This window comes from Aotus nancymaae, unplaced genomic scaffold, assembly GCF_030222135.1.
Source record: "Aotus nancymaae isolate 86718 unplaced genomic scaffold, 86718_ANA_hifiasm-v0.15.2.pri h1tg000029l, whole genome shotgun sequence".
NCBI classification, from domain to species: Eukaryota; Metazoa; Chordata; class Mammalia; order Primates; family Aotidae; genus Aotus; species Aotus nancymaae.
In genome coordinates, this window is record NW_026988442.1 from 13,280,179 (window position 1) to 13,296,796 (window position 16,618).

Below are 16,618 nucleotides of genomic sequence, written 5' to 3' on the forward strand. Positions count from 1 at the left end.
GGTCTCTCGAAAGAGGAGAGGTGCATGGCCCAGGCCCAGGGGAAGACCCATTGCAGCATGGAGGCCAGAGGGACAAGCAGAGGTGGAGGCTGGAAGGAAACGTCCAGACCGGAGTAGCAACTACAGCCGACATCTGGGAAGCTGCTTAGCATTTGATGAAGGAAGTTTTAGTGATTAAATGGTTTGTGTATGGCGTCGAACCCATCCTGTAGGTCACAGCCACCATCTGGGTAATGGAAATTATTTAAATAAGAAGAAATGGTTCAGGCACCAAGAAAGGTGAGAGGCAGCAGCACACCTGCTCCCGAGATATGCCAGGTTTCTCTTCAAACTTCTCACATATTCATTCTTTAATAAAATGCTATCCTTGGTGAGAGTTAAAAACAGTTGATAACAGTCAATCATTTTAAGTACCATTTTATAATAAAATCAGTAGTTCTAAACCCTGTCTCTACTTGTGCTTAGTCATGATGTTTTTAGCTATTTCCTACTCCATTCATCTATATTTTTTTTTTAAATGGAGTTTCAGTCTTGTTGCCCAGGCTGGAGTGCAATAGCATGATCTTGGCTCGTTACAACCTCTGCCTCCCAGGTTCAAGCAATTCTCCTCCCTCAGCTTCCTGAATAACTGGGATTACAGGTGCCCACCACTATGCTCAGCCAATTTTTGAATTTTTAGTAGAGATGGGGGATCGCTACATTGGCCAGGCTGGTCTTGAACTCAAATGATCTGCCCGCCTCGGCCTCCTAAAGTGCTGGGATTATATGCATGAGACTCCGTGCTCAGTTATCCATCTACTTCTAAGATTACTCATTTTTTCTGCCTGCTGTCTATTGCTACTAGGCTCTGGCAGTGGCTTTCTCAGCTATAGTCAATGAAGCCTCTTTCTGGGTTCACCAAGAAGGAGAAGGTGGGTGCTCCCCGCCGCCAGTCCCAATAGCCAGTCAGGAGCCAGATCTATGACTGCCTTCTGCTGATCTCGAAAAGGTGGTGTCGGCTTTTCTTGATTTAGACCCCAGTGCCAATTTTTTGTTCCTGGAACTCTGCATTTTAAAAAAACAACATAGTTTTTGTTTGATGGCCCTTTTAAATGAAACAGAGAAAAGACAGACAAATAAGTTACAGCCTGTTTCCTGAGAGATTTTATCAACCCTATGGTTATTCTTCCTTTTCTATCCCATGGTCTGTGAGGGCACACACAAACAAACACAGGCTTCTACATTACACACTCACACAAGCACCTGCCCTAAACACAAGCATGCACTGCCTTATTCAAACGCACCTACCTCTCTCACACACACCTGCCTTACACACACACACCTGCCTTGCACAAACACACAAGCACCTGCCTTGCACACTCACACACACAAGCACCTACCTCTCACACACACACATTCACCTGTCCTTATGCACATTCACATACACTCCCTTACATACACACACAACACCCTAATACACACACCTGGACACACAGTTCCTCTCTCATAATTCAGAGGAAGATGTCTTTACAAATAAGCTCTCATATTCAAATTAGATTCGTCATCTTGCCCCTTCATTCCTTGTGGAGCTTAAATATATCATGAGAGGGAGAGTCTTTATTAAAATAAGCATATAACACTACAAATGGAAATAAGAAATGAGCATTTATATTTGCTTAGAACATAAATACATTGCAAGGTGCTCCTCAGGACCTTAGGACAGGCCTGGAATCAGGGTCCCAGAAGCTCAAGTCTCAGTAATTTTATGGTACATCTGTCCTTGATAGAAATGTTTTTAACTAAATTACAGCAAACACTCCAGTAGATTTGATTATTTGTGTTACCAACCTCGGTGAAATGTGACCATCCAAAATGATTTGAAATGAGATCTCAGGTAGTTAGGTCTTTCTTTGATATCCTTGAATCTGAGTGAACCACTTTGATTATCATTGTCAAATCCATGTACTGATCCCCTCGCATCCCCTTCCTGCTTGGTTACTGCAAGCTCTCTGCATGAAACTCCCACAGGGAGGCTGAGGTGGGGTTGGTGGAGGCCAGGACAGCTGGCAGAGAGAGCTGGGTGTGTGGTGTGGCATTTTGGAAGCAGAGCCTGCTCAGTGTCACTTTCTGGATAATTTCTGCAACAAAGGAGGAAACTTCTGCTGTTCCCACTGCAGTGGAGTCTCCATGGAACCTGCAGCAGCCAGGGCTCCAGCAGGAAAAGTGCACCCACAATAGCACACACACCCCAGGAAAGGCTGGCAAAAAGCTTCTGCCTTTGAAAAATATAAATGAAGGAAATTGCAAAGTAGTTCACAGACAGCCGGGCGTGGTGGCTCTCACCTGTAATCCAAGCACTTTGGAGGCCAAGGTGGGAGGATCACCTAAGGTTGGGAGTTCAAGACCAGCCTGACCAACATGGTGAAACCCCACTTTAAAAAAAAAAAAAAAAGTAGCTCACAGACTGGCAGAAAATTTTGCAGAACATATATTCAGCAAAGGTTTTGTATTCAGAATATAAAAGGAAGTGCATAAATGCACACACACAGACGTCTTAGTAATAAGGATAAAAAGAACCCAAAGCTCAAAAGTGTTCAAAGATTTGTACACACTTTACCAAAAAAGATATATGAATGGCCAATAAATAGATAAAAAATGCTCTACATCAGGGGTCCCCAGCCCTATTAGGAACTGGGCAGCACAAAAAGAGGTGAGCAGACGACAAGCAAGCATCACCACCTGACCCCCGCCTCCTGTCAGATAAGCAGCAGCATTAGATTCTCAGAGGAGCTCAAACTCTACTGTAAACTGCACATTCGAAGAATCTAGGTTGTGTGCTCCTTATGAAAATCTAATCCCTGATCCTGAAAGCATCCCTCAGACTTCATCACCAGTCTCTGGTGCCAAAAAAGGTTGAGACCTGCTGCTCTAAATCACTAGCCATCAGACAACTTCTGAGAAAAGGTGAAAGAGAGAAGGAAGGAGAAAGAAACGAAAGAAAGAAAGGGGCCAGGCGCAGTGGCTCACCCCCGTAATCTCAGCACTTTGGGAGGCCAATGTGGGAGGATTGTTTGGGTTTAGGACTTCAAGACCAGCAAGTGGGGGATCCCCACCAACACTAGAGCCTGCCTATCTAGATTAAGAGCCACAATTCTGCCCTTTCCCCTGGCTGGTAGCAACGAGGCTGCACGATGCCTGGAGTTACTATAAAAGACGTGAACCAGCAGGAGTTCCTCAGAGCTCTGGCAGCCTTTCTCAAAAAGTCCGGGAAGCTGAAAGTCCCTGAATGGGTGGACACCATCAAGCTGGCCAAATACAAAGAGCTTACTCCCTACGATGAAAACTGGTTCTGGCCGGGCGCGGTGGCTCACGCCTATAATCCCAGCACTTTGGGAGGCCGAGACGGGTGGATCACGAGGTCAAGAGATTGAGACCATCCTGGTCAACATGGTGAAACCCCGTCTCTACTAAAAATACAAAAATTAGCTGGGCATGGTTGTGTATGCCTGTAGTCCCAGCTACTCAGGAGGCTGAGGCAGGAGAATTGCTTGAACCCAGGAGACGGAGGTTGCGGTGAGCCACGATTGCACCATTGTACTCCAGCCTGGGTAACAAGAGCGAAACTCTGTCTCAAAAAAAAAAAAAAAGAAAGAAAGAAAAAAAAAACTGGTTCTACACGCACGCTGCTTCCACAGCGCGGCACCTGTACCTCCGGGGTGGCACTGGGGTTGGCTCCATGACCAAGATCTACGGGGGACGTAAGAGAAACGGTGTCATGCCCAGCCCCTTCAGCCGAGGCTCCAAGAATGTGGCCCGCTGGGTCCTTCAAGCCCTGGAGGGGCTGAAAATGGCAGAAAAGGACCAAGATGGGGGCCGCAAACTGACACCTCAGGGACAGAGCAATCTGGACAGAATTGCCAGACAAGTGGCAGCTGCCAACAAGAAGCATTTAGAACAGGCCGGGCGCGGTGGCTCAAGCCTGTAATCCCAGCACTTTGGGAGGCCGAGGCGGGTGGATCACAAGGTCAAGAGATCGAGACCATCCTGGTCAACATGGTGAAACCCCGTCTCTACTAAAAATACAAAAAATTAGCTGGGCATGGTGGCGCGTGCCTGTAATCCCAGGTACTCAAGAGGCTGAGGCAGGAGAATTGCCTGAACCCAGGAGGCAGAGGTTGCGGTGAGCCGAGATCGCGCCATTGCACTCCAGCCTGGGTAACAAGAGCGAAACTCCGTCTCAAAAAAAAAAATAGAACAAATCATGCTGGATTAATAAATTGCCTCATTCAGAAAAAAAAAAAGCCACAATTCCGGCCAGGCACAATGGCTCACACCTGTAATCCTAGCACTTTGAGAGGCCAAGGCAGGCAGATCACAAGGTCAGGAGTTCAAGACCAGCCTGACCAACATGGTGAAACCCTGTCTCTACTAAAAATATAAAAATTAGCCAGGCGTGGTGGTGTGCCTGTAATCCCAGCTACTGGGGAGGCTGAGGCAGGAGAATCACTTGAACCTGGGAGGATCACGCCACAGCACTCCAGCCTGGGAGAGGGAGCAAGAGACTCCATCTCAAAAAAAAAAAAAAAAGCCACTCTTCCAAACTGCCTTGCCACTCCCTATGTGATATATAATAATGTTTTGTGATTCTAAACATGTCAAAACAGAGTCACTTATGACAGGTGACTCAGCCTACAGTGAAACTGCTGACCCCTCAAAGTGTACAGTGGACAGAGATGATGTGATAACACCTGCTGTGGTCAGGCACCCCCAAGACCTAACAAGAAAGAGAAGCCAAAAGGCAGGTGAGATAATGGCCATGGAGACGCCTGCAGAGGGCTATGAACACCTCAATAAACTGACCATCAGGGGGCGCCATGGTTCATGTGTGTAACCCCAGCATTATGGAAGGATGAAGTAAGAAGATTGCTTGAGAGCCGAGCGCGCTGGCTCAAGCCTGTAATCCCAGCACTTTGAGAGGCCGAGGCGGGTGGATCACGAGGTCGAGAGATCGAGTCCATCCTAGTCAACATGGTGAAACCGGCCGGGTGTGGTGGCTCACGCCTGTAATCCAAGCACTTTGGAGGCCAAGATGGGCGGATCACCTGAGGTTGGGAGTTCAAGACCAGCCTGACCAATATGGTGAAACCCCGTCTTTAACAAGAAAATAATAAAAAATAAAAATAAAAATAAAAATAAAAAAATGGTGAAACCCCGTCTCTTCTAAAAATACAAAAAAAAAAAAAAAAAAAAAAAAATTAGCTGGGCATAGTGGCGTGTGCCTGTAATCCCAGCTACTCAGGAGGCTGAGGCAGGAGAATTGCCTGAACCCAGGAGGCGGAGGTTGCGGTGAGCCGAGATCACGCCATTGCACTCCAGCCTGGGTAACAAGAGCAAAACTCCGTCTCAAAAAAAAAGAGAAGATTGCTTGAGCCCAGCAGTTCAAGACCAATCTGGCAATGTAGGGAGATCTCATCTCTACTAAAAATTTAAAAAGTTGGCCGGGTACAGTGGCTCACAGCTGTAATCTCAACACTTTGGGAGGCCAAGGCGGGCAGATCACAAGGTCAGGAGATGGAGACCATCCTGGCCAACATGGTGAAACCCTGTCTCTACTAAAATAAAAAGTGAAAAAATTAGCCGGGTGTGGTGGTGTGCACCTGTAGTCCCAGTTACTCCGGAGGCTGAGGCAGGGGAATCGCTTGGACCCAGGAGGCAGAGGTTGCAGTGAGCTGAGATCATGCCATTGCACTCCAGCCTGGATGACAGAGCGAGACTCCATCACTAAATTAAAAAAAAAAAAAAGGTAGCTAGTCAAAGCAGTGGACACCTGTAGTCCCAGCAACTACTAAGGCTGAGGTGGGAGGATCGCATGAGCCAGGGAGGTTGAGGCTGCAGAGGTATGATGGCAGCACTGCACTCCAGCCTGGGTGACAAAGCAACACCTTGTCTCAAAAAAAAAAAAAGAAAAGAAAAAGATACTGGCCATGGCAGAGATGCCTGTAGGAGCTTTACTGGTGAGAACTCTGAGACCTCTTTTTCATCAGGCAACCACCAGAAGCTCTGCTGGGAGAAGAGCTCGGCCCCCACCCCTTCAGCCTCCAATCCTTCTTGGCATTCGGAGGGAAAACAGCATGGTCATCCAGGAGGTACTGGAGCTACTCCCTGTGGCTTGTTCCTCCTCTCTCACTACTGCCTACCTGTTGATGTGAAAGTCTCTCAATAAACCATGAATTTGTAAACGTGTAATTGCCCATTGAGTCATTCCTCCGACCCCCACCTCCCAATCAGAGTTAGCACAACTAGGCTGATTCGCACCTAACACAAGAACGACTATGGGATCGCTGGGCGCGGTGGCTCACGTTTGTGAGTGAGATCCCGCTGCTACAAAAACTCAATATTTAGCCAGGCATGTGGCATGCACCTGTAGTCCCAGCTACTCAGGAGGCCAAGGTGAGAGGGATCACTTGAGCCCAGGAGATCTAGGGTGCAGTGAGCCGTGATGGTGCCACTGCACTCCAGCTTAGGTAACAGAGTGTGATCCTGTGTCCAGATAAATAAACAAATAAATAAATACTATGTGATCCTGGGCAGGCAACTCTCTCTCTCTAAGCCTCAATGAGATCATTTGTAAGATGGAATCATTACAGTACCTAGAGGATCAATGTGACATTTAAATGTGACAGAAGGTCAGGTTCAGTGGCTCACCTTGCATGGTGGCTGATGCCTGTAATCTCAGCTACTTGGGAGGCTGAGGCAGGAGAAGCACTCAAACCCGGGAGGCAGGGGTTGCAGTGAGTCAAGATTGAGCCACTGTACTCCAGCCTGGGCGACAGAGAAAAACTCCATCTCAAAAAATACATAAAAATTAAAAATAAATAAACAAGCCAGGCACGGTGGCTCACGCCTGTAATCCTAGCACTTTGGGAGGCTGAGGCGGGCGGATCACCTGAAGTCAGGAGTTCAAGACCAGCCTGACCAATACGGTGAAACCTCATCTTTAAAATAAATAAATAGGCCGGGCGCGGTGGCTCAAGCCTGTAATCCCAGCACTTTGGGAGGCCGAGGCGGGTGGATCACGAGGTCAAGAGATCGAGACCATCCTGGTCAACATGGTGAAACCCCGTCTCTACTAATACAAAAAATTAGCTGGGCACGGTGGCGCGTGCCTGTAATCCCAGCTACTCAGGAGGCTGAGGCAGGAGAATCACTTGAACCCAGGAGGCGGAGGTTGCGGTGAGCCGAGATCGCACCATTGCACTCCAGCCTGGGTAACAAGAGCGAAACTCCATCTCAAAAAAAAAAATAATAATAATAATAATAAAATAAATAAATAAATGTGACAGTGCATGCACCAGTAAACGCTTTGCATCATGCCTAGCACATAGTAAGTACTCAGTAAATTAAAAAATAAAACAATGTTAGCTTCCCTGGAAGTTACTTCTCCCCTGGCAGCCCTTACTGCTCACTCCGGTCACCAACCACCCTCTTCAGATTACCAAAGCAGCCTGGTGTCAGAGAAGAGGCGAAAACCCAGCATCTGAAGACTCAAATTGCATCCCAGCTCCACCAGCTGCCAGCTGTGTATCCTTGGCCATTCAGCCTCTCTGTTCTTCAGTTTCCTATGTGAAGAATTGGGATCAGCATAGTAGCTGCCTCTTACGCTTGTTGTGAGGATTAAACAAGAGCACAGAAGGTGCACAATACATGTTCAAGTTATTATTACTGCTACTGTTATTACTACAGCTACTATGGCCATACTGTCTTCCACACCCTCCCTGGTACCAATTCCTACAGATTCAACCTCCTAAAAGCCTCTCAAAGCCATCTTCAGCCTCCATTTCCCAGGCCTGGACTTTCCTATCATTTCATGCTTCTGTTAGGGGCTCCTTAAAACAGACTGTCAGGTTGGATGTGGTGGCCTGAGCCTGTAATCCCAGCTACTCAGGAGGCTGAGACAGGAGAATGGCTTGAACCTGGGAGGCAGAGATTGCAGTGAGCAGAGATCACACCATTGCACTCCAGCCTGAGCAATGGTGCGAGACTCAGTCTCAAAAACAACAACGATGACAGCAGATCACCAGTCCCCACCCCAGAGTTACTGATTCAGTGGCTCTGCAGCAGCCTGATAATGTGCATTGTGAGCAAGTTACCAGGCGATGACTATTACATGTAAATTTTCGGTGCCACAAAAGAAATAGCACTCCAATATAAATTTCCTCAGCAAGGCAATTTACTTCTAGTTTTTGTTTGTTTGTTTGTTTGTTTTTTGAGATGGAGTTTCACTCTTTTCGCCCAGGCTGGAGTGCAGTGGCGTCATCTCAGCTCACTGCAACCTCCACCTCCCGGGTTCAAGTGATTCTCCTGCCTCAGCCTCCCGAGTAGCTGGGATTACAGGCACCCGCCACCACACCCGGCTAATTTTTGCATTTTTTTTTTCAGTAGAGACAGGGTTTCACCACATTGGTCAGGCTGATTTCGAACTCCTGACCTCAGGTGATCCACCTGCCCCAGCCTCCCAAAGTGCTGGGATTACAGGCGTGAGCCACCGCGCCTGGCCCAAGGCAATTTACTTCTATAGAAGGATGCAGCTCACAGATGGAACAATGGCAAGCACACACCTGGACAAGGAAGGGGAAAGGGTTCTGATTCCTGATGGAGGTCGCCTCTACTGCTGTGTCGTTTCCCTATCGGCTGGGCTTAGACTGCACAGTCTAGGCTAATTCTGATAGGCTATTTTAAAGAGAGCAGAGGTATAAGCCTGAGTGGCGGGGTGGGTATTCTGGCAGGAAGGATGGTTACAGGACAGGTCAGAGAAGGTAAGCAGGGGTGACTCAGGTCAAAGCAGGTGACTGGGATGAGTTAGGACAGAGCAGGGCACCAGGAGAACAGATGTGATTAGAACCGGTGGAAATGCTTGTTTACTGAAACTACAAGCAAGTCAAACTTTAAAATGGAGGACAAAGAACTGAACATACTGACATCCTGATTCCTTGAAGAGAAATTTAGAATTCATTGTATCCAACATGACCACACTGCCAGTCCAAGAGTCACTCTTTGCAACCTCTGCTTCTGAGCTCTTCCCAGTTTCCCTCATGCAGAGAGGTCTTTTCTCGTCTAACCCTTCTCCAGGATGGTGGTCTCAGGGCTGGGGGGGGATTCTTTTTTTTTTTTTTTTTAAGACGGGGTTTCACCATGTTGGTCAGGCTGGTCTTGAACTCCCGACCTCAGGTGATCCGCCCGCCTTGGCCTCCAAAGTACTTGGATTACAGGTGTGAGCCACCACACCCAGCCAGGGCTGGAGGGATTCTATGGGTGGAGATCAGTCAAGGACAGTCAGAGCCTGGGATTGTGAAAAGGGGCTGGCCTCTGGCTCCGGGGTTTGTTCTTCACCCTGGAATCTGCTGTTTTGCACCAGCCAAAGTCAAGGTGCTTCTACGTCCTGAAAATCCTGCTCCCTGGTTACACACACACATGCACACACACGCACTCCCCACACATGCACCTCCCCAATGATTCACTCCAAAAGTCCTGTGCACACGCATGACACTGTCATGGTCCCCTTCAAGCACCCACACCCTGCCCCACCCAGACCAGAGCTCACCCACCCTGAGGATTCATCCCTGACAGCCCTGCATCCCTTTCCTCACAGATGCTGCACTTACCCTCTTCCCTGCTCTGAAATTCCATCAAAAGCATTCACTAGTAATTTTTCTAAATTACAGTAATTACCTCATTACTTTGATATTAATAGACTTCGCTCAGCAGCAAGGAGCCTGTTGAAAGGTGCCCAGGCCCTGTGTGTGGGGAAGGTTCCTGGAGGCAGCCCTGCGTGAGTGCTGGCCCGGCTGCAGCCCTGTGGCTGGTCCTGGCCTGCCTGCCTCCCCAGCCAGCCTGGGCTCTCGCGTGTTCTTCCCGAGTCAGGGAAAATCCTCTAACCACCCACTTCTGAGAAATGGTGAAAGAGAGAAGGAAGGAAGAAACGAAAGAAAGAAAGGGGCCAGGCATGGTGCCTCACCCCTGTAATCCCAGCTCTTTGGGAGGCCAAGGTGGGAGGACCGCTTGAGCTCAGGACTTCGAGACCAGCCTGGGTAACACAGTGAAAACCTATCTCTACAAAAAATCAAAAATTAGCTGGGCCTGGTGGCGCACACCTGTAGTCTTAACCACTCAGGAGGCTGAGGTGGGAGATCTCTTGACTCCAGGAGGCAGAGGTTGCAGTGAGCCAAGATTGCATCACTGTACTCCAGAGTGGGTGACAGAAAGAGACCCTGTCTCAAAAAAAAAAAAAAAAGGTGGCTCGGTGGCTCATACCTACATACCTGTAATCCCTGCACTTTGGGAGACTGAAGCAGGCAGGCAGGCAGATCACTTGTGGTCAGGAGTTCAAGACCAGCCTGACCAACATGGCAAAACTCTGTCTCTACCAAAAATATAAAAGTTAGCCAGGCTAACTTTTATGGTGGTGGTGGGCACCTGTAATCTCAGTTACATCGGAGGCTGAGGCAGAAGAATCTCTTGAACCTAGGCAATAGAGGTTGCAGTGAGCCAAGATCAAGCCACTGCACTCCAGCCTGGGCAACAAAGAGAGACTCTATCTCAAAAGAAAGAAAGAGAGGCCAGGCATGGTGGCTCACGCCTGTAATCCCAGCACTTTGAGAGGCCAAGGCGGGTGAATCATGAGGTCAGGAGTTTGAGACCACCTGGCCAAGATAGTGAAACCTGTCTCTACTAAAAATACAAAAGTTAGCTGAGCACAGTGGCAGGAGCCTGTAATCCCAGCTACTCGGGAGACTGAGGCAGGAGAATCACCTGAACCCAGGAGGCAGAGGCTTCAGTGAGCCGAGATCGCACCACTGCATTCTAGTCTGGGCAATAGAGCAAGACTCCATCTCAAAAAAAAGAAAAAGAAAGAAAGAAGGAAGGAAGGCCGGGCACAGTGGCTCACGCCTGTAATCCCAGCACTTTGGGAGGCTGAGGCAGGTGGATCATGAGGTCAGGAGTTCAAGACCAGCCTGGCTAATGCGGTGAAACTGTCTCTATTAAAAATACAAAAAATTAGCAGGGCGTGGTGGCACGCACCTGTAGTCCCAGCTACTTGCTACTCAGGAGGCTAAGGCAGGAGAATCACTTGAACCCGGGAGGTGGAGGTTGCAGTGGGCCAAGATCACACCACTGCACTCCAGCCTGGGCAACAGAGCAAGACTCTGTCAAAAAAAAAGAGAGAGAGAAAGAGGGAGGGAGGGAGGGAATCAAGGCAGGAATCGAGGATGATGAGGTTCAGGACACAAGCGCTGAGTCCTTACTATGTACCAGATGCCTTCGCTGCATTATCCTTCCTCGTCCTCATGACTGTTCTCTATGATGAGGCCTCAGGGGGCCGCATTTCATCTGGGGAAACCGAGAGCTTAGGTGATCTGCCCAAGAACTCACTCTCAGTAGCAGATCTAGATTAACGCAGGTAGGCCTGACTCCCAAGCCTAACCTCCTGACCATGAGGCTCTTCTGCAAGCACCCTCCCCTCTAGGCCTCAGTTTCCACATTCATTGCAGTCACAGAGGCTGTTGATGAGGGCTCACTGAGAGCCAGGCACAGTTTGCCACCTGGTCCATTGCATTTAATCCTATTACTGCATTTGAATCTGTGACCTGTTATAACCACAGGGCCACGCTGCCTTGGTTCTACCTGCCCATTCTCAAGTTGATGGTAAGTGAGTTTCCAAGTCCAAGGCTCTCCAGGAACACTGCAGACTTCCTCCACAAACAGGATGGGGAAGAGAAGGTCTCAGCAGAAAGGCACCCCGGGGCAGGACAGGCCAGGGCTGAGAGCGATTGGGCAGCCAGAGACCAGACTAGCCAAGCTGGTCAGGGTCAGGGTGGGGGTGCAGAATAGAGGATCCTTTGTCAGGGCAGAAGCTGCAAGCCGCCCCATCCCCACCATCTGGCTCCAGCTCCAGCCCAGTGATGCATGATGGGGAGAATGATGGGGGTGTTGCTGAGGGTTGCCCACCTGCTCTGCCTCCTGGGATAAGCCAACCCAAGACCTCCCAGGCCCATCTGGCTAACACATCCCCAGGCCCTGACCACCCCTGGGACTCCTCTCGACAGGCTGAAATTGGCCTAGAGTGTGGCCAGCCTGTCAGGGTCACAGGTCACCATTAATCTGCCAGAACAAGGGAGGGCAGGCGGGTGGGCAGGCAGCCGGTGTGGGCAAAGCCCTGACAGTTCCTGCTGTCTGCTGTGGTGGCCGTGGAGAGAGGCTTTCCTCTTCTGGGAGGCAGGGAGATGCAGCAGAAAGAATATAGGACCCTAGGAAAATTGAAGATGTTCACATCTCACTACCTAGCAATTCCACTTCTAGGTGGGGGCCCCAGTGAAACTCATCCCTTTGCACATAGTGTCACTGAAGCATGTGATAGTGAAATACTGGAAAAAATGTCAGTGTCCATCAATACAGAGCAGGATAAATATAAAACCTGAGGTCGGGAGCGGTGGCTCACACCTGTAATCCCAGCACTTTGGGAGGCCAAGGCAGGCAGATCATCGGAGGTCAGGAGTTTGAGACCAGCCTGACCAACATGGAGAAACCCCATCTCTACTAAAAATACAAAATTAGCCGGGCATGGTGGCAGTTGCCTGTAGTCCCAGCTACTTGGGAGGCTGAGGCAGGAGAATTGCTTGAACCCAGGAGGTGGGGGTTGCAGTGAGCTGAGATCGCGCCATTGCACTCCAGCCTGGGCAACAAGAACAAAAACTCCGTCTCAAGAAAACAAACAAACAAAAAACTGACACTATTGCATTCAATTACTAGGTCTGAGAACTGAGGTCCCCTATGTCAACAATATTTGACTGTTCCAAGAAATTCTTACCTGGAAAAATAACACTGTAAACCAGTAAATAACCTCACTGTTTGCCTCGGGAAACTTTTGCAAACCATTTTTTTTTATTTTTTGCAAAAAGTTGGTTCACCTTGGCAAATACTTACCTTTTCAGACAACAGTTTACTTATCCATGTATCAAGAGCTTCTCAAATGATGACTGTTCCTAAGCTCTTTTTTCTTTTTTTAATTCTTTTTTTTTTTTTTTTTTGAGACGGAGTTTCGCTCTTGTTACCCAGGCTGGAGTGCAATGGTGCCATCTGGGCTCACCGCAACCTCCGCCTCCTGGGTTCAGGCAATTCTCCTACCTCAGCCTCCTGAGTAGCTGGGATTACAGGCATGCGCCACCATGCCCGGCTAATTTTTTGTATTTTTAGTAGAGACGGGGTTTCACCACGTTGACCAGGATGGTCTCGATCTCTTGACCTCGTGATCCACCCGCCTCGGCCTCCCAAAGTGCTGGGATTACAGGCGTGAGCCACCGCACCCGGCCAATTCTTTTTTTTTTTTTTTTTTTTTAATTCGTTTTGAAAGTCACCTTATCAATAATCTTTTTTCTTTTTTCTTTTTTTTTGAGACGGAGTTTCACTCTTGTTACCCAGGCTGGAGTGCAATGGCGCGATCTCGGCTCACCACAACCTCCGTCTCCTGGGTTCAAGCAATTCTCCTGCCTCAGTCTCCCGAGTAGTTGGGACTACAGGCATACGCCACCATGCCCAGCTAATTTTTGTATTTTTTTAATAGAGACGGGGTTTCACCATGTTGACCAGGATGGTCTCGATCTCTTGACCTCGTGATCCACCCATCTCGGCCTCCCAAAGTTCTGGGATTATAGGCGTGAGCCACCGCGCCTGGCCTCTTTTTTCTTTTTTTAAGGGACAGCATCTTGCTTTGATGCCCAGGCTGGAGTGCAGAGGTGTGATCATAGCTCCATGCAGCCTTGAACTCTTGGTCTCCAGCGATCCTCCCACCTCAGCCTCCCAAGTAGCAGGGACTTACAGGTGTGTGTCACCACACCTGGCTAAACCTTTTGTAGAGATGGAGTCTCACTATGTTGACCAGGCTCATGGGCTGTTTTTGTAATAGACATCCAATGGGTGTTTAAAGCGGACTTAAAAAAAAATAGAGATGGGCTGGGCACTGTGGCTCATGCCTGTAATCCCACCACTTTGGGAGGCCGAGGCAGGTGGATCACTTGAGGTTAGGAGTTCAAGACCAGCCTGGCCAACATGATGAAATCTTGTCTCTACTAAAAATACAAAAAAGTAGCCAGGCATGGTGGTGGGCACCTGTAATCCCAGCTACTCAGGAGGCTGAGGCAGGAGAATCTCTTGAAGCCAGGAGGCAGGGGTTGTGGTGAGCCGAAATCAAACCACCACACTCCAGCTTGGGCAACAGAGTGAGATTTAGTCTCAACAAAATAAAAATAAAGAGAAAGAAAGGGAAGAAAGGAAGGAAGGGAGGGAGGGAGAAAAAAAAGAAAAGAAAAGATTACCAAAGCTAAAGGAAGGACAATCAGACTTGTCTCTGATCCAGGAGTTGGGTCTGTGTGGCATTGAACAAGTCACTTCACCTCTCTGAGCGCCAATTTTGCCACCCAGGAAAAGGGTGGAGTAGCAACCCAGAATTAAAGAAGTAACAATTGTGCAGATGTTTGTGCATAGAGAAGAATTCGGCCAGAAAGTCAGGAGGTCAGCCTAAAAAGGCTGAGGAGCAGAATCTGGGTGAATATGCTAACCTTCTCCTGAGGACCAGGTGCTTCACAGACTTTAAATCCCTCTCCGGGCCAGGTGTGGTGGCTCACACCTGTAATCCCAGCACTTTGGAAAGCCAAGGTGGATTTATCACCTGAGGTCAGGAATTCAAAACCAGTCTGACCAACGTGGTGAAACCCTATCTCTACTATAAATACAAAATTAGCTGGTCATGGTGGCCCATGCCTGTAATCCCAATTACTTGGGAGGCTGAGGCAGGAGAATCACTTGAACCTGGGAGGCAGAGGTTGTAATGAGCCGAGATCACACCATTGCACTCCACCCTGGGCAACAGAGAGACTTTGTCTCAGACGAGAAAGGCTCAGAGGGTACAGGGAGCCATCTACAGCCACGTATGGCAGAAGGGGGATCCAACAGCACTGAAATTCTTCCCTCTAAAATGCACTGCCTTCCATGGAACCTTATTCTGATCCCAAGAGTTCAGTAGAGTACACATCAGGAAGTTTAAGTAACTCAGTGATAATAACTAATTTTTTTTTTGAGATGAAGTTTTGCTCTTATTGCCCAGGCTAAAGTGCAATGGCACAATCTCGGCTCACTGCAACCTCTGCCTCCTAGGTTCAAGTGATTCTCTTGCCTCAGCCTCACACGTAGCTGGGATTACAGGCATGTGCCATCATGCCTGGTTAATTTTTTGTATTTTTAGTAGAGACAGAGTTTCTTCATGTTGGTCAAGCTGGTCTCGAACTCCTGACCTCAGGTGATCCGCCCGCCTCAGCCTCCCAAAGTGCTGGGATTACAGGCGTGAGCCAACACACCCAACTGATAACCTAATATTTAATGAGCATTTACCATACACCAGGTACCTTGTTAAGCTCTGAATCCTCACAACCCTAGTGAGCAGGTTTTTTTTTTTTTTGAGATGGAGTTTCATTCTGTCACCAGGCTGGAGTGCAGTGGTACCGTCTCGGCTCACTGCAACCTCTGCCTCCCAGGTTCAAGCGATTCTCCTGCCTCAGCCTCCCGAGTACCTGGGACTACAGGCGTGCGCCGCCACGCCTGGCTAATTTTTGTATTTTTAGTAGAGACGGGGTTTCACCAAGTTGGCCAGGATGGTCTTGATCTCTTCACCTCGTGATCCGCCTGCCTTGGCCTCCCAAAGTGCTGAGATTACAGACATGAGCCACCATGCCTGGACTTTTTTTTTTTCTTTTTGAGACAGGGTTTCGCTGTTGTCCTAGCTAGAGTGCAATGGCACAATCACAGCTCCTCATCCCACCTCAACCTTCCTGGTAGCTAGGACTATAGGCTAACCTTTGCATTTTAGTAGAGATGGGGTTTCGCCATGTTGCTTAGGCTGGTCTCAAACTCCTGGGCTCCAGCAATCCACCTGCCTCGGTCTCCCAAAGTGCTGAGATTACAGGAGTGAGCCACTGAGCCTGGCGTGAGCCCACATCATTCTGCTCTCTGATGTGGAAATAGAGTCTCAGATGGGTCAAGAGATTTGCCCAAAGTCACACAGGAATAGCAACAGTCTGGGTGCCTCATGGGGGACCCTCAGGGCCATGACTTCCAGACCGTTTCTGAGCTTCCTCCGTGGTACCTTCCCAGTCTGCAGATGCTATTTGACTTTCGCCTTGGTCTCCTGGGCCCCCAAAGCCTCCTCCCAGTACCAGCCAGCTCCAAGCCAAATAGGGTCTTCTTCAGGCATCAGGAGCCTGGCTGGGCCTCAGAAAGAGCCAAGTGTCCCCTGCCACACACAACACCAGGAGGCAGCAAGGGGATGTATCCCCAGCCCCCAGAAGCCCAGCATCTGTTATAACATTCCAACCAGTAGGGTTCTCTGGCTGTGAAATTCTTTTTTTTTTTTTTTTTTGAGACAGAGTCTCACTCTGTCACCAGGCTGGAGTACAGTGGCACGATCTCGGCTCACTGAAACCTCTGCCTCCCGGGTTCAAGCAATTCTCCTGCCTCAGCCTCCAGAGTAGCTGGGACTACAGGCTCACGCCACCACGCCCAGCTAATTTTTGTCTTTTTAGTAGAGACAGGG

At 48.9% G+C, this 16,618-nt stretch overlaps 1 pseudogene; it reads left to right on the forward strand.

Annotated features, from left to right (window-relative positions):
- Positions 1-3,143: 3,143 nt before the first annotated feature.
- LOC105719042 (small ribosomal subunit protein eS19-like) lies at positions 3,144-3,964 on the forward strand (annotated as a pseudogene).
- Positions 3,965-16,618: the final 12,654 nt, after the last annotated feature.